General features: G+C 39.8%; 1 long non-coding RNA gene across 2 annotated transcripts in view; it reads left to right on the forward strand.

The window, feature by feature from the left end:
- Positions 1-25,741, forward strand: part of LOC137204519 (uncharacterized) — a 110,706-nt gene that overhangs the window by 555 nt on the left and 84,410 nt on the right. For both annotated transcript variants that reach the window (XR_010933674.1, XR_010933673.1), the window contains exon 2: positions 1,414-1,563. This is a non-coding gene — a long non-coding RNA (uncharacterized lncRNA). The remainder of the gene's footprint in view (positions 1-1,413; positions 1,564-25,741) is intronic.

The raw sequence follows: 25,741 nt of genomic DNA on the forward strand, positions 1-25,741 counted from the left end.
TTGGGTTTGCGATCAGGATTCTGCCTTTGGGAGCCGGGAGGCACTTCCGAGGCTTCTAAGCGGCGTAGCCGGATCCAAGAAAGATGCGAGGTGGGAGAGGGCGGCTGCAGGCTGGGACTGGGGCGCTGGGCAGGAGCAGCGGCGGCTCGGCTCACGTGGAAGCTGGGCGCTTGGGACTGAGACCCTTCCTCGGCTGTGCTCCCAAGTAGCCGTGAACTGACCCGGGGGACTCCCAGGGGTGCACATTCGCCCGTTTGAACGGCTGCGCTGGGGTCCTCGAGGACCCTCGCGGGGTGACGTGAAAGGTGCTGCCTGTGGGAGCGAGACCCGAGTAACGGCCCTGGGAACTCCAGGCAGCGCGGGGCCCCGCGGCGACCCCCCGAGCCCCACTCCCAGGCCGGCACAGGCCTCTGCTCTAGGGCTGGGCTGCAGTCAGAAGCCTCTGGCCCTGGATGAGGCCAGTGGGCAGCTCTAATTTAATAAAAGGCCATGAGGCGGGCTCATGAGTACCTGGCCTCTGATTGGTGTGAATCCTGCATGAAAAATGATAACACCACAGTCCTTTTGAAAGACTTGGGCTGACTTCTGGGGGATTTGGGAGTAGACAACCATTTGAGTGTTTCACTACTTACGGGGTCTTCAAGGATGCCTCTAGATCTTTTGCTTCCCACTCTGACTGTTCAGTAAAATATCTGACGTTTAAAAGCACTGTAGAATTATGGAACTTCCATTTTGTTTCATTTTCTTTACTAATTTATTTTTTGAATAATATTCAATAATTATAGCTTGTATTATAATTATTTAATGAAGAAAATGAACAAGAATATGTGTGATGAAGAAGAGGCTGGGTTAGAGAGTAATGTCTGCTGGGTAGTGAGGAGATGACTTTCGGGAAGTAACATTTTAACTGTTATCTGAAAGGGATGGGAGTGGAAGGGATGCACATAGTGTTCCAGGCGGAGGGAACAGTATGGGCTAGAATTTGCTGTGCTGGAGTATTAGAGTGGATGGGGCATCATGATCAGAGCTAGGGGTAGAGGACACGAGATGAAGTTGGAGAGAAACTAAGGCCTTGAACCTTCAGTGCCTTGCAGACCATGCAGAAGGGAGTTTGGATTTTCTTTCAAGTGCTAGTGGAAGTGAAGGGGTTTAAGCTGTAGAGTGGCATGGTCTGATTTACCAAGGAAGTGGCAGGGGAAAGGCTCTGTCCCAACAATTACTGCCACTGCTGAAAAGTCAGCTTTACAGCAATGGTGACTGGTCTTTATGAGGCACCCTCCTTGCAGGAGACCAGCAATATACCTGGTATCAAGCATGTCAGTTGCTTTGGGCCCCCTTTTGTCACAGATCAGCCCACAGTCTGTCTCATTACAGTATTTCCTTATTCTGGAATTGGGTTTGATTTTACTGCAGGCACCGTTCTCCATAGACTCATTGAACGCTTTAGCTCAAACACCATTCCTCTGACCCAGGAGTTCATTTCAAGATGAAAGAAGTAAGACAATGAGATAAAGCCCATGGGCTTCACTGGTCTTATAATGTGCTCCATTATTCAAGATCCAGGTAAGATTATAATATTATTCATCATTCAGGTGCCAGGTAAGATTAGAATATACAGCGTATGTTCTGAACCAAGCCTCCCCATTAATACAGAAATTGATATCTAGGCTGGGAAAACAGTAAACCTTATCAGTTAGGTATGTGCTACTAAAAATGTGATTTACAGACAAAAGCCAGTTTGTAAACTACTGATCAACAATAAAATAGATATAGAAATCAAGAGGAGCATTTTGAAACTTTCAATAATCTGACATTACTGTGACATCTAAGCGTGCAGTTTTGTATTTATGAAAACACTTGTCTGTGTTGGGTTGGTAAATAAAAACAAACAAACCAAAACACTGATCCTTCACCACAGTTATGCCCACTAAGGCTCCAGCTTTATGAACTTGGTTAAGAAAAAATCAGGTTATTGGAATATGTTGGCTACTACTTGTCTCCCTTAGTGCTTTGAGAGAGACAAACTGTGGTTCAGCACAGCCTTTCTGAAGAGACAGGCAATAGTGGGGTGGTACTTAGACAGCATTGTTAAGAGGAGTCCTTTGTGCCAGTGATTTAGTTATCCTATACTGGTAGGGATTAGATAATATCTACTCTGCCAATTGAAACAACAAAATTTTCTGCCCCACATAAAGTTAACATACTAACTAGGAATGCAGAGTCCCAGCAGAACAGTGGAGTTGGGGATCCTCATTTCTCAGGATTCTACTCGAATATCTCCTGCTGTACACTCTGTACACCAACTGAAAAAGTAATTCCTCCCATTATGCCAGTTGAGTAGTGTGCAATTTATAGGACAGAATGTGATACCGTAACCTGGCTTTATGACCCCAGCTGTTCCCTCCCTCTGCGCTCAGATAGCGTAGTGTCTGTGGCAAAGACAGTGAACTAAGATCTAGGGAGAATGATACAGAGGCCAGGCCAGTTTCCAAGGCAGAGAAGCAGGAAGGGCAGAGTCCATATTCAAAGCTTACATCTCAGTGAGATTTCTGTTAACAAGCTAATGGATTTCCTCCAAATGACACTGTTTGAAGGTATAGCCAGAAAATCCTCAGCCTGGCAGAAGGCATCTCCTGGTATGCTGTCTCAAAGACAATGTCCCAGTCTCTGTCTCTGTAGAAAGATGAATTCGCTTGTTGGGGCAGTCCCAGGAGATTCCTTCTCACTATTCCTCTAAGGCAGGGTCTTTCAGGATAATAGATAAAGGAAATCTTGGCACTTTGATTGGCTCACCAGATATCTCAGTCCTCTGCTGGAGAAGAGAGTTGCTTCTTACCCTGTTACTCTTGTCCACCAGGATACGGTGTAATCTCACAGCCATCACATATTGCGTCTCCTTTTTGCCCTTTCTCGTTAGTTTTTGTTATCCCATCTCCCACCTCCTTTACTGTATATTTGTGCATTGGGGAAAATTTTATTATTCATCCTTTAGCTACATTTGGACCCGATCAAGATTGACTACACCCAAGGACCCTGAATCTGGGCTGGGTATGACTGAGTTTTCGCCTCCCACTGGGTAGGGATTGAGTACATTGTCAATTGTGTATGGATCATTGCTTTATGTTAAGAGAAACTATAGCTATGGAGAAATCAGTGTATGTGTGTGTGTGTGTGTGTGTGTGTGTGTGTGTGTGTGTGTGTGTATGTATACACCGAACAGCCAAGGGTGATGTGAAGGGAACATTTATTGTTTTGTCAACCCAGAACTCCCCTCTTACTTTGGGAAGAATACTCTTCCCTCCTATTTGGGGCAACTACTTCTACTCTTTATCTATCTCCAATCTAATATGTGTCCAAATGGGACATGCAGTAGCCACAGTGATCGATAGAGCAGTGGGTTTCTGAGCTGAGCTAAGGCAACTATATAGTATCTGTACTGTAATTGAGTTATGGCTCTTCGTTCCAAATTCAGTCTTTGTGCCTGTTCTGTGAAGGTAGATCTCGACCCGTTGAATATTCTTCTTTTGTTAGTTATAACAGTGTTACACTTTGTCAGTAGAAAAAATGCTGGAGCAACACTGAAGGAGGAAAAGGTTTTGCTTCCTGGTTCCAGTGTGCTTCCCTGCCAGGCACCTGAAGCATGGAAGGTTTTTCTAGAATCCACCTCCTGCAGCACAGGTGGCTTCCCCAGCCCCACTCAGGGGTCTGAAGGACAGTCAGTGGTGAAGGAAAATCTTCTAAGTGGGCATAATTCAAATAGTATATTTGTTTATTCACCATGTCTGGAGTGAGGGATGACCAGAATGGGCAGTTGCTAATGGTTTTTCTAGATGGAATGGGATTGGAAGATTGGAGATGAGGAAGTATGGGGAAGAGGTATATGAATGGATTTCTCTGAATGGTCACAGACTGTGAAGATATCTGTGTCCTATCTGAATGCATATTAAAGGTACCCACTATAGAGGAGACTCAATAATCAGGTGGATAAAATGGTGCACTCTGTGGGTGTCAGCCAGCCTCTTTGCCTAGCCACCCCAGTGCTTGCTCAATGGGCTCATGAACAAAGTGGCCATAGTTGTAGGGATGCAGGCTGTGCATGTGCTCAGCAACCTGGATTTTCCAATACTAAGGCTCACCTAGCTTATGCTACTGCCAAGCGCCTAATTTGGCAAAAGCAGAAAACAACATTGACTCCCTGATACAGTCCCAGTCCCCAGGGTGATGAACCAGCCATCTGGCAGGTTGATTACATTGGACCTCTTCCATCATTGAGGGAGCAAAGATTCATCCTCATTCAATAATCACATGTTCTAGAAATGGATTGGCCTTGACTGCTCATAATGTTTCTGCCAACACCACTGTCTGTGAACTCACAAAATGGTTTATCTACCACTGGTACATTACACACAACACTGCATCTGATCAGAGTGCTTGTTTTACAGCAAAGGAAGTGTAGCAATGGGTCCATGTCTATGAAATTAACTGATCTTACTACATACACCATCACTTGGAAGCAGCTGGCTTAACTGAAAAGTGAAATGACTTACTGACGACACTGTTATGATCCAGTTGGGAGGCAACACTCTGGAGAAATGGGATTCTGTTTTACCGGATATGTTTTGAATCAGAGACCATTATATGGTACTCTCCTTCCTACAGTCAGAATACATTTGAATCAAGGTATGGCAGTGGGAGTGTCTCTTTTCACTCTGAGGATTTTTCTTCCCTTACCTAAAAACTTTGACTGCTGCTGGTGTGGAGATATTTGTCCCCAAAGGGAGAATGTTTCCTTCAGGAGATGCAATGGTTCCAGTAAATTGGAAGATGAGGCTATCAACTGGTCATTTGGGGTTCCTTATACCACTGAAACAAAAAGCAAAAACGGGGTAATCTACTGGCTGGAGTGATTGATCCTGATTACCAAGGGGAAATTGGCTTGCTTATTCTACACAATGGAGGCAAGGAGGACAGCCTGGAGCCCAAAAGATTTTCTGGGCATTGTCTTAGTACTTGCATGTCTAGTATTAAGGATAATGAAAAATTAAAGCAACTAAAAATAAAAAGTAGGGTTCTTGAGGACTCAGAACCTTTGAAAATGAAGATCTGGGTCATTTCACGAAGTAAAGGATCCCAACCAGTTGAGGTTCTGACTGAGGGCAGGGGAAATACGGAATGGTTAGAGGAAAATGGAAGCCATAGATACGAATTATGATCTTGTGAACAATTACAGAAACAGGGACTGCAGTATCTTTGTATATTATCTATTGACTTGTTATATCCATGTGTTTATTTGTATTTACTAATCATTTTCTTCCTTTCTCTCCTTCCGATTTTTATTTTATATTGAAGTTGTCAAAGTTGTATTCGTTTCCTAGGGCTGCTATAACAAAGTACCACAAACTTGCTGGCTTAAAACAACAGAAATTTGTTCTCTCACAATTCTGGAAGACAGAATTTTGAGATCAAGGTATCGGCAGGGTTGGTTTCTTTGGGAAGCTCTGAGGAAGAATATGTTCCATGTCTTTCTCCTAGTTACTGGCGACTGGCTGCCTGGTAATCCTTGGCATTCCTTGGTTTATAATATATCACTCCAATCCCGCCTCCATCTTCATATCGTCTTCTCTGTGTCTCTCTGTGTCTCAGATCCCCCTCTTTCTTCTCATATAAGGAACAGTAGCATTGGATTTAGGGCCCCCTCTAAATCAGGATAATCTCTTCTCTAGATCCTTAATTTAATTATATCTCCAAAGACCCTATTTCTAAATAAGGTCATGTTCACAGGTACTGAGGGTTAGGACTTGGACATATATTTTGAGGCCACAGTGCAACTTACTATAGAAGTTAGCTTTACAATCAAGTCTTTAGGTAACAGAATATTCAGTGGAACTGTGACTGAATTTGAGAATTAATCAATACAGGCAGCAGTGGATACAATGATTCCTAGGAGTCTGTCTCCTCATTTTGGGGAAAAGGTGAGACGTTCACTTGTAAGAAGGATGGCAGTATCTTACTAGAATACATAGAAACACAGCATTGATTTATCATAGACAGGTGCATATGGAAGCTAAGTAGTCACAAGTTCCTGTAGTGCACGGGGCTCCTACAAAGTGAGTAGCTTGAGTGTCTGCTTCCTGCAAAACATGCAGCTCCCGCAGTTCCTAGCTCCTGCAGCTACCTCCAAATCTCCTCATCACTTGGTATTGTAGGATATTGCCTCCAGTCAGTCATCACCTTGTGAACTACATTCCCCAGCACCCAGGGCCAGTTTCTAGTGAATTTTTTCTGTCAAGTATCATAGCAAATTCTGTGTCACTTGGTAAGCCATGGCCATGCCCTCTCCAACAAGGTCTGGAGCTCAGCCATGGAGGGCTTTTCTCTTGGGTGTTCCATCTCAGACCTAGAGGTGGCATCTGTTCCTTATTTGCACTATTCCTGTATTCCTTAGAGTTTTCTTTATTTCACACTAGCCAATTCCGCAATACTCCAATCCCCTGTTATAGATAAGAATTATGTTGTACTGTCTCTGCTCAAATTACTGTGTGATTTATGTCTCCTGATTGGATTCACGACTCCACTTTCCTGGCTCCTGTGATTGGTTGGGAAGAGGACATATGACCAAGTCAAATCAAAGAGTTTTGTTTGTTGAGATGCAGCTAGGAAAAAGAACAATTTCCTTTTTTGGTAGTGAAACTGGGAAGGTGTGAAATGAGGGCAACAGGCTGACGTATCCTCTTCTGTAAGGCAGAGAATGATAATCACTAGGAGGTAACAAAGCCGACATGGAGACAGAAGATGGAGAGAAAAGAGAAGCAAGTGATTGGCTGGAAAGTTCAGTGGTATAGAGAAGTCATTTCTCCTCAATTGTATCTATAAATTTAATGTTATCCCAATCAATAGCCAGCAATAATTTTTTAATGAAATTAATCAGATTCTAAATTTCATCTGAAAAAGAAAACGGAAGAGCATAACATAGACAATTTTGCAAAAGAGGGTATATTATACTGCCAGATATAAAAACACATTAAAAAGCAATAATAATTAATGAAGTATACTTCGGGCAGGAATGGGCAAAAATATGAGTGGAAAAGAATAGAAAATACAGATCCATGTAGTTAAAGAAATCTACAAAGTGATAAAGGTGACATTTCAACTCTGTTGAAACAGGATAAACTATCAATAGATGGTATTGAGACAGTTGGCTATCCATTCAAAAAATATATAGTCATATCTTTATTTAGTAACAAAAATAATTTCCACATGGATTAAGGATCTCCACTGTCTCTGATTTTAGCTCCGTTTTGAAGAAGTTCTTGACATTTGTCAAATGCATGGGTTTCAAAGATCCTCAGCTCTATTAGGTTTTATCATCAAATCTCTATCCATATAGTTTATTTTAAAGTGACTACGTAATCTTTCATTCGACACATGTAATACATGAATACATTTCTCAGTAGAAATTCAGACAACACAAACATACACAAAGTGAAGTCTCCTTTAGTCCCCCACCTCCTGCCATCCCATCCCTCCTCAAAATTAACACTGTAGTGTGACATTTCCTTTATATGGTTCAGAAATTCTCCAGTGCTCTAGTCTTCTGGCATCATAGACTCCTTTTTAGTGCTCTGAATTAATTTTTATTTCTATTTCTTCTGTTAGTTTAATTGAATTTTGAAAGACTAAGGAGGTAAATATGTTTTTAGGCCACCTTCTTGAAACAAAATTTACTTGGTCATTTGATTAATAATTCAATTCACAACTTAGATAAATAATAACATTATTTTGAAATATATAAAATAAAAAATTATTTTGAAAATGCATCTTGCCCTCTAGTGGTGAGAAAGTTATCTACTTGATTTCTACTCTGGAAATCCTGTCATGCTATTTAGCAGTTCAAGTAAGTTGGGAGAGCAAAGTGGAGTCTGATGCAAAAAGAGTGTCCTTAGATTTGTATTGTTTAAAAGAGGAGTTAAGGTATGCTGAACGTTAGACATTGTTGAGTTGTTAAATAAGATCACTAGAAGACTATTTCTATTATAAAAAGTAAAAAATAGACTATAAATTCCCATCTAATAGAAGGCCAAAATTAAACAACAAAACAAACGGATGTAAAGTCAAGAGAGAAAGAAAACACAGAAATAGTAGAGCAAAAGAGATCATAAAGTAAGATAGTGGAAACAAATTCTAAATTTCCAGTAAACATAATACATGTAAATAGATTAACCTCACATGCAAAAAATCAGAAAATATAGTAATAGATTAAAAATAATTCAACTATATTCTGTCTATAAATATATTAAGATCACCAGTTAAAAAATAGAGATTGTTCTGGTGGATTAAAAAATAAAAAAACCAAGAGAACTATATTGTTTGCAAAATATTCTTTACATTTAAAGAATAGAAAGAGTGAAAGCTAAAAAATGCAAATGATTCCAGAAAAATGCTAACCATTAAAAACCAGTAGCCATATTAATATTGTCAAAACAAAAACAAAATTGATGATGAGAAATTGACAAATTTAGATCAAAGAAGATATCCCTATAAATCTCTCTGATTTATTGAACTATAAAGCAGTTAAAAATTAATAGAGCTATAGTTTTTTGTTTTGAATTTTATTTTATCTTTTATATAGCAGGTTCTTGTTAGTTATCTATTTTATACATGTTAGTGTATACATGTCAATCCCAATCTCCCAGTTCATCCCACCACCCCTCCCCCACCCACCCCCACCACTTCCCCCCCCTTGGTGTCCATACATTTGTTCTCTACATCTGTGAATAGAGCTATAGAAGTTTTAATCAACATAATTAACAAGTTTTACTTGCTTTAAAGAAGAAAGCCTGAAAATTGATATGGGAAGTATCAAGTCAGAGAAAGAAAAACAGAAGAAACTCCAAGAAAGCTGAAAAAAAACATTCACTTCAAATGGACCAAATATATATGTAATGCAGTCAAGACCTTCTCTCCTAAACAATGCTGCAAAAGACATTTTAAATTCTTCTCTGTCTCCCCTATTTTAGACACCATGCAGACTATTATCTTTCTTTTTCTTTGTTTTTATAAATTTTATTTTATTATTATTTTTTTGACTGCACTGGGTCTTTGTTGCTGCACACGGGCTTTCTCTAGTTGCAGTGAGCGGGGTCTACTCTTCATTGTGGTGCACGGGCTTCTCACTGCGGTGGCTTCTCTTGTTGCAGGGCACAGGCTCTAGGGCGTGCAGGCTTCAGTAGTTGTGGCATGCAGGCTCAGTAGTTGTGTCTTGTGGGCTCTAGAGCGCAGGCTCAGTAGTTGTGGCGCACGGGCTTAGTTGCTCCACGGCATGTGGGATCTTCCCGGACCAGGGATCAAACCCATGTCCCCTGCATTGGCAGGCGGATTCTTAACCACTGCGCCACCAGGGAAGAACCTGTTATCTTCCTATCATCTTATTTTTTCTTCAGAAGAGTTACAATATTACTGATTAGTTATTGATTTTCCTCTGAAACTATGCCCTTATTGGATTGGAGTGTTTTTGTATTTTTCGTAGGAGGAGCTGTTAGAGTTACTTTCATTAGGAATTGATGCTTTCTGGTTTTCCTCTGAGATGGTAGTTTTATACATAATGATTGATTTTAGTACATTTTCTAGGGTATGGAAATTGAACACAACCAGTGTTTTCTAGGTCATTTATAACTTCCATCACAATCTCCCTAATTTCTTTTGCCCTGGAGACCCTCAAACATTCAAAGAGGTTTGCTGAGCTTGTTTTCTTACCTTCCTTTGGGGAAATGCTGGGAACACCTCACTTCATGCCCTCCCTCATTACTTCCTTACTCTTCACCTGTGCTGGTCAGCTTGCTCCTGAAGGCTTTGTCCCATCATCCTTTTCTCACAATCTTCGTAGATTCAAGTTCAGTGGCAAGTCACCTTTGGAATCATAAATCAGAGTTTGGAGATCTATTCAGTTCCATAAATAAGGAAGTAAGGGCCCACACTATTTTTCCTACTAGTGTCCTCCAGAAACTTCTGTCTGAATCAGTTGGTTTCTTCCCAAACTTACTACTCATTCAGTAACAATGAGGATCCCTCCTTGAAAATACAGAAAAGGAAATGAGAGACAAGGCTGCCATCGTGTGGTGTGATACTTGAACAGAAAAGTGGAGTTTATACAGAGAAGTGTGAGAATTGGGGAAATTACACAAGGTGAAATTTCCATTAGTTAGAACAGTAATTACCAACTTTTAGTAATTACAACTTTTGGACCTAGCCATGTAGCTGCCTGAAGTCCCAGGAAGATATTATAATTGACCCATGTCCATAGATTGAAAGGTCTATGGAAGGCACTTAGGAATCTATAGTTTTCATTTAAAATTATGGCTAGATATGCATAATTTTATTTGATAAAACAAAATATAAGATATTAAATTCTTAAAATTCTCTTTGTTCCTACCTTTTTCACAATCAGATACTTTTGGCATGATAGCCATGTTATATAAATGAGATAATTTAACTAAACAGAATTTAATGAATGCCAAGTGAAGCAAATATTTAAATAGATTTGCTCTAGTTTGAGTGTCACAGAAATGGGCACTGAGATCTTTTTTTGGTTAAAAATAAAGGGGGGCCCAAGAGGAATCACTGCTTGAGTTGCATAGAGGCCCGCTCTGTGGCTGGGATGCTACTAATAACCAGACGTAGGGTAAGAAGAAAGGCAATGAAAAATAATTTCGCCAAAATATTTGCCGTATCAGCTGCTATCTTCATCCTAGACAACTGTAAATTGCTCATGTCAAGTATCCACATGTCTGCCCTACCTCACTTGGAATTAATGAAAATGGGCAAGGGGCACCATATCAGAAACTCTTCTTTCCCTGCTAATCTAACAGGGTTAGAAATGGGCTTCCCCCTCTAAGACTGCTTAACATTCTTAAAGAAGTCTAATCATCTCAAGGGAGCAATCTCTTTTATTAATCAAAAGCAACTGAAAAATGTATTAAGCCCATTTTTTATTTTTAAAACTTAAAAATATAGAATATTTGAAATAAAGAAAGTGTACAACACAGGGTAACTGGATGGGCCCTGGCCTCATGATCATGAACTTGAGCTCCGGAGTTAGACCTATTTTGGATTCAAATTCCAGTGCCACCACTTATGTGATAACTTGGTGAAATTATTCAACTTCTCCAATGTTCAGTTTTCTTATCTGAAAATGGGACTACTAACCGTACTCACAGGGCTGTGGCAAAGATTACAAAGCAAAAGGCATGCACAGAACTTAGCGCAATGCCTAGCATTTACTCACTGCGCCATAGATGTTAGGCTGATAAAATCTCCCAGCAGGGGACATGTGTGTACAACTATACTTTAAGTGTAATCACAATGAAGCTATCAAATTTCTTAAAGAAAACCAGCACTTCTATTTCATTTTTTAACGCATTCTTGGAAAAGATGTTGTCCTAAAAGTAACAGATTCTTGCCAGCAGGATTTCTCAAAGGCAGGACCTTAGTTGAGGCACCACGTTTTAGCCTAGAACATGGAATTTCTTAGCACATCACACAAAAATTAGTCTCTTGGTGCGAAAGGCTGAGTTAGTGAACACAGCAGCAATTTTCTAGTGAGATGGTCCTAGGCTTAGAATTTTAGATCCATCAGTTACTAGCTGTGTGTTCTTGAACTTTAGTTTCCTCATATGTTTGTTAAAGTAAGAAGAACAGTAGCATATACTTACATACTGCTTACTATTCAATATATAACACTGTAGATTGTGTTATCCTGCATCAGGGAGATAATGTATGCAAGCATCTGTCCTAGAGCAAATCTCAAAAACTGGTTTTTGTTGCCCTGGAATTCCTTGATGATGGTGGTGGTGATGGTGGGGCCTAAAGAAACCTTAGGGTTTGGATACCTGAGAGGTTGATTTACAGATCCATTTTGTCTGATGAACAGACAGATAAAAACACAGGAAAAGAATTGTTTTGCCAGTGTTCCAGTTATCAAGGTATTGCCTCTCAGCTCCAAATCCACCCTTTTGCCTGCTCAGCTCTAAATCCAGTGTTCCGGAGCTAGATTTTATAAGCATCTCTCCTTTGCAGCTGGCGGGATATTAAGCTTTGTCAGTAGAGGGCGCAGGAGGGACACTGAAGGAGGAAAGGCACCCTTTCTGTTTCACCCATTTGTGCTCCTTCTAGCAGCCTCCTTCGTGAGCCAGCTTCTGCAGGCCAGGCTCCTGCAGTGTGTGTGGCAGCCTGCAGAGCCCAGTGGCCAACAGAACATAGCACCTCTCTGCAGGGGCTTCCACCCAGCATCTCTGGTGGCTTTACAACAACTTCTGAGGTGTGGCACCTTTTGTGGATGGTTTTCCCTTGTAGCATTCCCAGAGGTCGAATTCCCAGTGACTTCCAGCCAAGGATTCCAGTTTGCCAGGCTCTGTTTGCCTCCACCCCAGAAGATCGTTCCTTGCATGCTGGTCCCAGCTGAAATTCCTTGCTTGCCAGCCTCTGCTCCAAGCACCTGTGGACCAGCTGTGGTCCAGAGCAGCACAGAAATCTTCTCTGGTGGACTTCTGCGGTAAAAACTGAATCCTAGCCTTGGGAAGGGGGCCTCTCTTACAAGTTTCTTCCCTCTGTGGGTAAGCCCCATCAGCCCCAGGGTTCTCCCTTTCTAGTTAATCCTCTGCTGTAGTTAATAACTTTTTAAATTAAATTTTCCCTGTTCAGATAACTATATGGTTTCTGCTCTCTGATTGGACACTGACTATAAAGGTGGGTCCTTAATCCAACTTCTGTGGAAACCCAGTGAACTCTGCTCTACCATCAAAGTACCTTTCTTGTGAAAAAATTTCCTCTGTTTCTTATATCTTTCTGGGAAGTTCTGAATAGAATGGAGAGTTTGCTTTTCTATGTCGATCACGTCCCTTTTGTCAATCCATCCTTGGCTCAGATATATACATTTCACTAAATGGGCAAATCAATATTGATGGGAACCTGCAAATGTTATGCCTGTACCAGTTATTAGTTGATTTAATTTGGCTGACTTGTAGCATTCTAGAATTATAGTTGGCTTCATCTCAGTCTCTCCTCCCTTTTTTCTCTTCCTCTAACCCCCTCACCCTGCCAGTTCCTGACCCCCAAAAGTTGAAACAGGAAGCAGTGGGTCTGGAGACTAGTAAGGGAAAGGAAAGATATTATCGGAACAGAGTATCATTATAACCTGACCCCAACCTTTCTCTTATGGGCACTGTCCCTTGTCGCAGACAGATGCATCTTTACATCAGGTGGCCACTTCAGTTTCTATATGTGGACTGTAACTTACTGCCCCTCTGCCTCTCCAGGTGGTGTGCTGGGACTGGACCCATGGTAACCTCATGCCTACTTACTCTCTCCTATAGGGGGACAGGCTCTGGGTATATAGATCCCAGCAAGTATCCGACTCTTGGACCTGCCACAGGGGATGTTAATCTCTATGACCTCAGGGGGAGCCAGTCCTATCCTCCCCCCACAGGAATAACACCTAAAGCTCTGGGGAGGCTCCCCATCCCCCAGTATGGCAGGTTCCTCCTTGCTTCCTTGGTTTGGGGTGAGGTGGGGCTCTCAGCTGAGCCCTACACCACATGCAATATCTTCTTCCAAAGAGAGTCTTCACATGACAATCTCCTTTCTCTCCATACTTTCCTGTCCCTTTCATATTCTTGATTCTTCATAGAGGGCTCTGTTGTGAATCTTAACATCTGTTATCTTGTACTGCCTCAGTGAAAGCTTCTATATGAACATTCTCTTATGGGAGACTAATCCTAATGGTAATTATTTTTATGAATTTCTTTTATAAAGAATAAAGTCAATGCTATAATTTTTATATCAAAATTCATATTAATAATTTATATATTTATAATCTAAATTATATTTATATATAAACAATATAATTATAAACTATATATATTTCTAAACTATATATGTGTATGTATCTATATTGCTCTCTGAGTCTAAGGAAAACTTTAAGACAGACTTCATATATTTGGTATATTTGTTTCTAATTGCAGCTGTAACAAATTACCAAACAAACCTAGTGGCTTAAGACAACAGAAATTTATTATCTTACAGTTTGGGGGGTCAGAAGTTTGCAGTTGGTTTCACTGGGCTAAAATCAAGACGTCAGCAGGGCTGCATTCCTTCTGGACGCTTAGGGGAGAATCAGTTTCCTCATCGATGCCAGTTTCTAAAGGTTGCCACCATTTTGGATCATGGCTCCTTGCTACCTTCAACACCAGCAATGGCAGTCCAGTCTTTCTCATGCTGCATCAGATTGCATTGGGCTCACTTGGGTAACTAAGCTAAAGCCCCCTATCTTAAAGTCAGCTGCAGCTGAATGGCAAGCTTAATTCTATCTGCAGCCTTAATTCTCTTTTGGCACGTATATCAGAGAAGCAGAACCAGTAGGAGACATATATTAAGAGATTTATGGCAAGGAGTTGGCTTATGCGATTGTGGGGGCTGTCTAGGCATGTCTAAAATACACAGGGCAGGCTGTCATGAAGGGCAGCTGAAACTCAGGCATATGCGGAAATTTCTGTCCACAGGAGGAACTTTTTTTTCTTCAAGGAAGCCTCAGCTCCACCTTAAGCTCATTCAGTTGATCGAATGGGGTCATCCAAATTGTCCAGGACAACAGCCCTTACTTTAAGTCAACTTGAATGGATCATGGATTTTTTATTTAGTACCCGGGGACTATAGCCTAGCCAAGTGGACATGTCAAAAAGACCATTACAGTCCACTAGTTGTCCACTTGGCACACACACACAACTCCATAAACCATACTTAACCTCCACATAAAGACATCAATGGAATCGTACTTCCACCCGACATCACACATACTCCATACAACCAAACACACAAACCCTTTCTCCAGAAGAGGATGCAAAATCCTAGGGTAATATTCACTCTTCTTTTTGATATTCTTAAAAATGTGATATAAAGTTAATTGTCATTAGTATATCTTAGATGATAAAGGAATAAGAGGGAAGAAAACAAAAATAATTACTTAAAATATATACAAAATATTTATAACAAAACCAGGAAGAAACACTCGTAACGATTATAGCCCTAATTTCTGCAGCTGGTTACATGGTTGTAGCTGGTATTTATAGCTATCTTCTTCCACTATCCATTTCATATTCCCTTGGCCCTCAGCAAGCACCTCAGCTAGTCGTGGTTCTTTACCTGGTGAAGTGACCCAAATCTTCATTTCTGAAGGGTCTGGGCCATCAGTGGTCCTGGCTGAATTCGATTTTTTACAGCTTTCCATTGATTTAATTACAGGATATGATGCTTAATTTTATGTGTCAACTTGATGGGTCACATTATTAAACATTATTTCTGGATGTGTCTCTAGGGGTGTTTCCAGATGAGATTAGCATTTAAATCGGTAAAGTGAGTAAAGTAGATTGACTTCCCCAATGTGGATGGGCATCATCCAATCCATTGAGGGCCTGAACAGAACAAAATAGGAGAGAAAGAGAGAATTCACCTTCTCTGCCTGATTGTTGAACTGGGACATAGGTCTTCTCCTGCCCTTGAATTGGGACTAACACCATTAGTTCCCCTGGTTCTCAGGCCTTCGGCCTTGAACTAGAGCTTATACCATTGGCTCTCCTGGTCTTCAGGTCTTCAGACTCAGATTACAACTACACCACCGGCCTTCCTGGGTCTCCAGCTTGCAGATGGCAGATCATGGAACTTTTTAGCCTCCATAATTGCATGAGCTAATTTCTTATAATAAATCATATATACATATTATTTATATTTATACATAGTTATATAATCCTATACATTCTGTTTCTCTGGGCATGATAGTACAGTTGACCCTCATTATTCAGGGATTCTGTATTTTTGAATTCCCTTATAATCCTCCAATCAAGACTAGCAGGCTTTTGTGGTCATTTGCAGATATGGACAGAGCAGAGAAAAATTTGAATCAATTTCTGGGCATGTTTCTAAGTTAGGTTATACACAAGGCTACACTCTGCTTTTTGTTGCAGCTCTAATATAAAGATAACCAGATGGGGCTTCCCTGGTGGCGCAGTGGTTGAGAGTCCGCCTGCCGATGCAGGGGACGTGGGTTCGTGCCCCGGTCTGGGAAGATCCCACATGCCGCAGAGCGGCTGTGCCCATGAGCCATGGCCACTGAGACTGCACGTCCCCAGCCTGTGCTCCGCAACGGGAGAGGCCACAACAGTGAGAGGCCCGCGTACCTTGAAAAAAAAAAAAAAAAAAGATAACCAGAAGATATAGCCAGTAGGACAATGCAATGATAGTACAAGAAGTTCCAGCTCTGGGGCCAGTTGGACAGGGTTTGAATTCCAACTCTGGCACCTGCTGGTGGGGTGGCCTCAGGCAAGTCACTTAACATTTCTGAACCTCATTTTCACTTTACAAAAAAATGAAACTTTTTGAAATAGTTGTAGCATTTTTCCTTTTGTGAAATAAAGAAAATGGAGTTTACCAGGATGAGTTGTTTTAGGATTTAAGATTGTAATCTATGTGAGAAATGTGTGTATACATGTGAAATACAGACATATTTCCCCTGGAAACAATGGTTCAATATTTACTACTCAGTGTTTGTATGGGCTTTGTAGAACATAACCACCACAAATAAAGAGAAGTGACTGTACTAACAGGTGCCCTAGGGTATCTCCTGTATATTCTTCTTTACTTTCTGTATAGTAGCAACTCAATTTCCCTTGTTAATCAGGATAAATCACTCCAGCCACTAGAATAACCCCTTATTTACCTGTGTATTCAGAGGCATGAGGACCCCAAAGTGGCCAGATGTCAGTTTCAATTTCCATTTCAGTGAAATCATTGTTGTGTCTCCTGGTGGAACCATTCCTCCCTTTGGAACTAGGACCTCTAGACCAGCCTAGACCAGCAGAACATAAGTTTGTGTGGTTAGGTAGCAAAATCTTTGATAGTGAATCATCAGTGATAATTGTGAGTGAAGCCATTCCCGTTGCCACCCTTTGATTCCTGGACCTGTGAATCCTGGTTATGGGAGACTGATTTAGAGGATATGCTGCCTCTTGGAGGACATTGCCCCAACCCAGGAAGGTATTGTCACTTAGCCAGTGCTGTAACTGAGTCTTCAAAAGGCCATTCCACTATTCCAGCAAACTAACTGCTTCAGGTTGATGGGGAACATGATAAGACCAGCGATTTCCATGAGTATGGGCCCATTGCTGCATTTCATTTGCTTTGAAGTGAGTTCCTTTATCAGAAGCACTGTTGTGTAGAATCCCATGATAGCAGATAAGGCATTCATTCTACAAGTCTACTCTTTGGCACGGTCTGAAGCTGCTGTACGCAGGTAGAATTTCTTCTTGATTAGGAAAACCTCAGCTCTGCTTTTAAGGCCTTTCAAGTGATTGAATCAGGCCCAACCAGGTTATCCAGACAATCTCTCTTACTTGAAGTTAACTGATTATAGACTTTAATTACAAAATATCTTCACAGCACCTTGAATCTGTTGGTTTATGTCTCTTGACAAATTTGGGAACCTTTTAGTTATTATATGAGTACTTTTTCAGTCTTGTTTTCTTTTTCCTTTACTTCCAGGACTCTGATGATACAAGTGTTAGATCTTTTGTTATAATCCCACAGGACACTGAGGACCTGATCAATTTTTTTCAGTGTATTTTCTCTCTTTTGTTCAGATTAAATAATTTCTATTGTCCTATCTTCTAGTTCACTGATTCTTTCTTCTGTGCCCTCCATTCTGCCATTGGGCCCATCCACTGATGGTTATTGTATTTTTAGGTTTTAAAATTTCCATTTAGCTCCTTATACCTCCTACCTCTTACTCTTCTTGCTCTTCTTTTTCTTCTTCTTCCTCTTCCTCATTCTCTTCCCCTTCCTTTTCTCCTCCTCCTGCTAAAAGAATATGTTTAGTTTTGTAAGAAGCTGACAAACTGTCTTCCAAAGTGGTTGTACAGTTTGTATTCACTCCAACAATGTATGAGAGCTCCGGTTGCTCCACATCCTCATTAACATTTGATGTTGTTAGTATTCTGGATTTTGGCCATTCTGTTGCTGTGTTGTAGTATCTCATTGTTGTTTTTAATTTACATTTCCCTGATAACATATAAATTGGAGCATCTTTTTGTATGCTTAGTTGCCATCTGTATATCTTCTTTTGTGAGGTATCTGTTAGGTCTTTGTCCTTTTTCTGTTTGTTTAGTTTTTGTTTTTTCCCCTTCCCAGCCCTCACATTGCCTGCTCCACTGATGGATGGGTTCCCCTGGGGCAGCAGAGCTCTGAACTGCAAGCAACCTGTCCCCTGGAAGACTGTGGTGTGTGGGAGCAATTAAAATAACAAATCTACCTACCTGGGCCTGTTACACATTTCACCGTTACCCCCTCTTTTTACCCATTTCTTAATCGGTTTTTTTTTTTTTATTACTGTTGAGTTTCAAGAGTTTTCTGTATATTTTGGGTAACAGTCCTTCATCAGATATATCTTTTTCAAATACTTTCTCCTAATCTGTGGCTGGTTTTTTTTATTAGCTTGACAGTATCTTTTGCAGAGCAGAAGTTTTTAGTTTTAATAAAGTCCAGCTTATCAATTCTTCCTTTCATATATTGTGCCTTTGGTGTTGTATCTAAAAATCATCAAACCCAAGGTCATCTAGATTTTTCCCTGTTTTATCTTCCAGGCGTTTTATAGTTTTACATTTTACATATAGGTCTGTGATCCATTTACGTTAAGTTTTGTGAAGGGTATATGGTCTGTGTTTAGATTCCTTTTTTTTTACATGTGGATCTTCAGTTGTTCTAGCACCATTCGTTGAAAAGTTTGTCTTTGCTGCATTGTATTGCCTTTGCTTTTTTTGTTAAAGATAAGTTAACTATATTTAGGTGGGTCTATTTCTGGGCTGTTTATTCTGTTCCATTGATCCATCTATTCTTTCACCAATACATACTGCCTTGATTATGAAAGCCCTAACTTTGTTGTTCTTCAACACTCTGTTGGCTATTCTGGATCTTTTGCCTCTCCATATAAACTTTAGAATCAGTTTGTTGATATCCACAGAATAACTTATTGGGATTTTAATTGGAATTGCATTCAATCTAGAGACCATGTTGGGAAGAACTGACACCTTACAATATTGAGTTTTCCTACCTATGAACATGGAATAACTCCCCATTTATTTAGTTCTTTGATTTCTTTCATCAGAGTTTTGCAGTTTTTCTCACATAGATCTTGTACAGGTTTTGTTAGATTTATACCTACATATTTCATTTTGGACAGTGCTAATGTAAATGGTATTGTGTTTTTAATTTCACATTCCACTTGTTCATTGCTGGTATATAGGAAAGCAATTGACTTTCATATATTAACCTTGTATCCTGCTACCTTACCATAATCACTTATTAGTTCTAGAATTTTTTTATTGATTCTTTTGAATTTTCTGCATAGATGATCACGTCATCAAGAACAAGCAGCTTTATTTCTTACTTACCAATCAGAATACCTTTTATTTCCTTTTCTTGTCTTATTGCATAAGTTAGAACTGCCATATTGATTGTCTTTTTAAATTCATTTTGAGATCTTCCTGGTTCTTAGTATAGTAATTTTTTTATTGAAACCTGCGCCTTTTTGTAATGAGAAAATGGATCTTATTTAAGCCTTCTTAAAGGAAGGCTTGCAGGAAAGTTACTCCATGTTGTTTCTTAGGCTCCAAGGTCTCTGGCTGGTTTCAAAGTCTATTTTTGCTTTATACAAAATGTCCAGAGTTTTTAGTTGTACTTAGCAGTCAGATAGAGAAAAATACATCTATTTCATCTTTCTGGGAGCAGAAGTCCTCAGCAAAAGTTTTAAAACTTTATAACACTGAATATTGTCAAGGGTATGAGGAAATTGGTACTGGGAGTGTAAATTTTTTCAAATTTTGGTGAGAGCAATTTGATAGTAGGCATCCAAAAATTTGAACAAGATCAGCAATCCTACTTGTAAGAATCTATTCTACGCAAATACTAACATGAGTACATAAAGAATAAAGGTGATTATTTTAGCATTTTTTATAATAGGGAAAATAATCAGAAAAAAATTATCCAAAAATAGAGAAATGCTTAATATGGTATCCATAAATGAAATTGTATGACTTTTTAAAAGCAAGCTGAAAAATAAAACTTATTGAATGTTGTACACATACTAAAATTGTTAAGTGAGGCTTTTCCTGTTGCTTTGGGCAACTAAGGCTATAGGCTATGGGCAAAGGATCATAAAGTAACCTATTCTACAGTGATACCCTCCAGGGAACCTTGAACATTTGCGGCTGACCTCTCTATTAAGGCTAAAAACAAGTGGGCAAAATTAGCTCTGCTGCCTCCAAACATTATCCTAGTACATCCCCTGCCCTTCCTCCAGCCTCAGCCATCATCTCAGTGTTCCCTTACAGTCCTATAAAAAGAAGACCTAGGGATAGTGATAGGGTTGGGAAAAGTCTTTGAAGTCAGATGCTGTTGGTTTATGTGGGATATCTGTTTATTCCCCACTGATTTCCATGGAAAAAGGAGAGGTGATGCTTACCCCCCACTGCCCCATCCGCACAAATCAAGTAAGGGAGAGAAGATCAGGAGAACTGCTTACAGACATTAAGGTTGCGTGAAACACTGTGAGACTGATCTCGTCCCCTGAAGGAAATTTTGGGATTTGGGCTAAAATAGTTGATCCATCAATCGGCCCATATACGTACATGAACAGGGGAAAACAGAACTGGAGACAGATGATAAATGGATGAGAGCTGACCACAGGGTGAGAGGACACCAGAGGCAAGAGGGAAGGTGCTGAAGAGGTTGGGAAAGCTAGACATGAAGATGTAGAGACAAATTCCACTTCATGGAACTGTGCAGAAGGGTGGCCTCATAGCATCCTCTCCCCTCCAATATCCCCCTCCCAGAAGAAAGCCTGCAGAAGAACTTACTCTTGAGCCCAGGTGAGAAGATATATTTGGGCCCTTGTTACATAGAGGGCAGCCAAGGCAAGTGAGAAGCAACAACCAGCAGAGGACCACCAGAGTAGGCAGTCAATAAAGAAACATCCTCTCTCATCCTCCCTTACAACCCGCACAACCGAAAATAAGTTCTTAAATAGGTAGAGGAAGAGATAAGCCAGACCTCTGTCCCCCTTGACTCCAACCCAAGTCAGTGACCAAACTCACTGCAGGTCTCTGGAGCCATGGACCATGGCTAGCAGAGATGGGATCTGCATCAGATGAGATTGGAGTTTTAAACTGGACAATACTGAATTTGTCTTTTAATTACGAAGTGTTGGAAATGCTATGGTATCTGCCCAAGATATCATTAAGGATCTGTTTCCCACTCAGAAGAGGAAATTCGACATAGCATAGTAACAGGAGGAAACTGAAACTGGTTTCATTTTTATCCCTGTGAACTTAAACCTGTTAATCAACATGTTACATGTTCATGTGTGTATGCATGTATGCAAGTGTGCACATATATTTATTAGTCTATATGTGTATATATTTTCTAAGCAAAAAGAACTGTTTGGAAGTTTCTGTGCTCCATTATTTACAGTGGCCACAATCTGGCTAATATAAAGATGGAATTTATAACAACCAATAGGTTTTTAATTTGAGAAATAAAAGGGTTTTCTTTATCAATAATGGATGTACGCACTGTATGTTCCAGCCAGATAACAGCATGTCCATAAATTTCACAAAGTTGAAAAGGCTTCACCAATTGATGAGAATAAATCTTTCATATTTGTATCCCACACATCCCAATGGGCTAAGTCCCCACTGTCTTGCCTAGTCATCTATAGTCTTTTTCTTAATGAATTTCTAAGAGTTTGACCCTGTAGAGGGTCATTTTCAATGTTGGAATCTCTGGGGGACTGGTTGGGTGGGGGCAGGAGGTAGATTGAAGCATCAGGGCTGTCCTTTCAAGGTAATCAGAAACAGTGGCTTCTGGCTCCGTTGAGCCAGTGTTAGCACTTCTAACTTCCTGCTCGGTTTGAGGTTGACAGCTGTCAACTCTTGTCCTTGAACCAGCTTCTTTGGAAGAGCAGGCTCCCTGTCCTCCCATGGGTTTCTGCTGCCTCCTCTGCTAATCTCGGGACTGTTTCCTGGTATTCTTTTTACACTAACTATTGGAAGTCTTCTATTTCTGGTGACTCCCTCTTTAAAAAGGGGGTTCCCAGAGCACAGTAATTTGCTCATCTGGAATACTATTCTTTCAGCCCTCAGTGGCTAGTTCAGAGGATGGTCGAGCCTAGTTTTTTATTCTCCCTGGAAAAAAATGCTATCTTCAATATCTGTACCCTGCTGCACAGCTGGTCCACTCCTTTTCACTCAGCCTTCACTGTCCTTCCACCGCTCCAGATTACTTTGGGGACCCGCAGGTTATCAGGTCTGTACATCTCTTAACTCCAACTATAAAGAGAGTTTCAAGTGATTTCTCACAGGACTTCTGAGCTCCATGCAAACCAAGGGGTATGCCTGGGCATCTGTTCTATACATCCCTCAGTATTTCATAGCAGTAAAGCTAATCACGCAGCAAATGTGACCAGAACATTTAGGGAAACTCTATGGGGTGGTGGCGACTAACTCCGATAAACCATATAACTCAGCAACTACCCAACCCAAATGCTACCAAGGGAAATAACTTGCCTTTCCTAGCAATCTGAACAATTTTGGGGGCAGAAACTCACAGTCTCTCTCAGTAAAAGCTGTATAAGAAATAAGTGAAGTTACCCCGACCTGGCTGGAAAACAAGTTGGAAAAATAATGAGACATCTTTGACAAAGACCTAGAAGATAATGTTAAGCATTCATAATGGTTCATTGCAATGGGTATTCTTATATACTGCTAGTGGGAGTTTGAATGGGTACGACCTTTCTGTAAAGCAATTTTGCAATATTTACAAAGAATCATTCTTGGAATCTATCCAAAGTAATAATCTAAGAGGTAATCGGAGATATAAGGGTGCATAAGGATGGTCAATACAGAATTATTTATCATAGGAAAAATTAGAAACAACTTAAATGTCCAAAAATGAATGATAGTTTCCCCATTAAATGGAAGATTACCCAGTCATTAGAAATCATGTTTCCAAAAAATTGTATGATGTAGCAAAAAGCCTGCTTCATAATATTAAGTGACAAGTAGTAGAGTACGAACCGCATATACAATATTAACCTAATTTTGTTATGTTTATCAACCTATATCTCTGGAAGTAAATCTTTTCTTTCCAAATGTTTTAAAATAATCATAGATTGCTTTTATTATCAGAAAAAAACTTACTTAAGAGCATTTGTTTTAATTTGGCAACACCTATATTGGGACTTTCTGGTTTGGGGGTAAAAGTCTTTTCTATAAGGCACATGAGGTAAAATTTTGTTTTTAAAAGTTCTTGAGGATGCAATAGAAAGGCAAAAATTTGGAAACAAGGTTACTCCCTCCCCCAACAGCTGCACAGTTATAATAGTCTTAGTTTTTTCATGTTCTCCTTCAGCCCTTGCACAAAAACAAATATTGTTTTTTTAAAGTTGTAAGTTGACCCCAAAGGGGATGATGGTATAAGTTAGCAGAGAAGAGAGAAATCTGTTCATCTCAATCCCTCATTCTCTTTCCCTACTCAATGGTTAGACTTCCTTATATGGGCAAGAGAAAAAAACAGTTAAATTTAAAATTTAGTCCAAGTAGTGATCTAGGTAATTGCTGATGGGGTGTAAAGTGAGAAGCAATTTGGCAAAATGTATGAAGAGCCTAAAACTGGTCATGCTCTTTGGCCCAGAATTTTACTTCTGGAAGATGCAGACAAAGATCCAAAATGGGTATCGTGAACAAACTTATGGTTACCAACGTGGAGGAGTGGGGAGATAAATTAGGAGTTGGGGGTTAACAGATACACACTACTATATACAAAATAGGTAAATAACAAGGACCTACAGTATAGCTCAGAGAACTATATGGAATATCTTGTAATAACCTATAATGGAAAAGAAACTGAAAAAGAATATATATATATTCTAATATTCTAATATATATATATGTAAAAAAAAATGGGTATCATGGCCTAAAGTGAAATACCATCTAAATATCTAAAAATCATGGAATGGTTAGGTAAACTGTGGATAGGATAAATAAAATTTGATAAGACATTAAATCTTTTGAAGTTTCAGTAATTCTTCAGAGTGCCGTGCCTTTGGGCCATCATCCTCTTTTCAGCCCTATTTTGCTTGTTCAGCCATTGGTGGAGATAAGCCCAGACCAGGGTCAGAATGGTAACCAAATAGATATGCACATATCATTTGTTTTTGAATTTTTCTAAACATTATGTAACATGCAGAAAAGGAAATCATTCTAATGAGAGAGAGAGTCTTAGAAGGAGTCTCATGTTCTTCTTGGTTCTGTATTCAGGGCCAGCAGAGGTTCTAAAACTAGTCATGGTACCAAGAGTTTCTTCTTACATTTAGTTGAGAGTGGTTGGGCATTTTCCTGGCCAAATACCAGAAGTCTGGCTCAAAAACCACATGAAAGTGTTTTCTAGAGTTATGACTTTTTAATTTAATGATGAAGGGAACTTTAAAAACATTGCTGGTGAAGAAATCAAGGCACAGTGAGATTAAATGATTAATGATTAGCTTGGGGTCAGAGTAGCTTAGCCCCTAAAGCTCAGGCCTATGAGTTTTTTTTTTTAAATAAATGTTTTATTGTTTTACTTTGGAAAGTTTTAGATGTTTAGAAAAGTTGCAAAATTTTTTATAGACTCTGTATCTTAACTCACTTTCCCTATTTTAAAACTTTTTACATACACAATTTGTCAAAACTATGAAATTAACATTGGTACAATTATCCTAAATCCATACTTTATTTAGTTTCCTTTATCACTACCAAATGGCTTTTTTTATTCCAAAATATTATTCAGGATACCACATTTTACTTGGTCATTGTGTCTCCTTAATCTCCCTTGATCTATGACAGTTTCTTTAGTCTTTCCATTTTTCATGACCTTGATAGTTTTGAAGAGTACTGATACTTTGCAGAATATCTATTAATTTGGATATGTCTGATTTTTTAAAATAATTAGTCTGGTGTTATTGGTTTGGGGGAAGAGTACCATGGTGTCTATGAGCTTTTGAAAATATCACTTAAAAAATATCCTAATAAATTAGAGTATACCTGATAATGTAATATTGAAAAAGTTAGTGGAATTCAGTATCATATAGTTTATGAGTTGCTTTATAAGATTCAGAAGAGAAGAAAAAGCAAAAGACAGGTTCTGGAGATAAAAAGCTTTGGGAAGTTCGTACTTGTTTGAGGGGAAGGCCCCTGAGATGATGCAGAATGCTTGGCAGGTAAGGCATAAAAAAGTTACGCTCAGCTATTATAGGGCATGGCTGACTCTGATGGTCTATCATTCATAGTTCTGGTGTTGATTTTCCAGTAGTGAACATAAGTTTCTGCTAATGCACCTATCATATCCTGAAAATGTTTTGCTTTGGACCGAGAGCACGTATTTGCAAAATGACTTCCTATATCAGTGTGGTAGAAAGGTGGCCCACTATATATAGCCAACCTCCAAATGGCCTGAGATCCAATTCTAGCTTTGGGAAAATAAAGCCTCCAGGACAACCACCTTGGATGCAAAAAGTGACGTTTGAAATCACTTCCCCAGATATTTGTTCACTCCTGGGAGATTGGTTAGTCTGGGGTAGAGGCAGTGCACCATGTTGGACTAGCTTAGTGAG

This window comes from Pseudorca crassidens, chromosome 13, assembly GCF_039906515.1.
Source record: "Pseudorca crassidens isolate mPseCra1 chromosome 13, mPseCra1.hap1, whole genome shotgun sequence".
Taxonomy (NCBI): Eukaryota; Metazoa; Chordata; class Mammalia; order Artiodactyla; family Delphinidae; genus Pseudorca; species Pseudorca crassidens.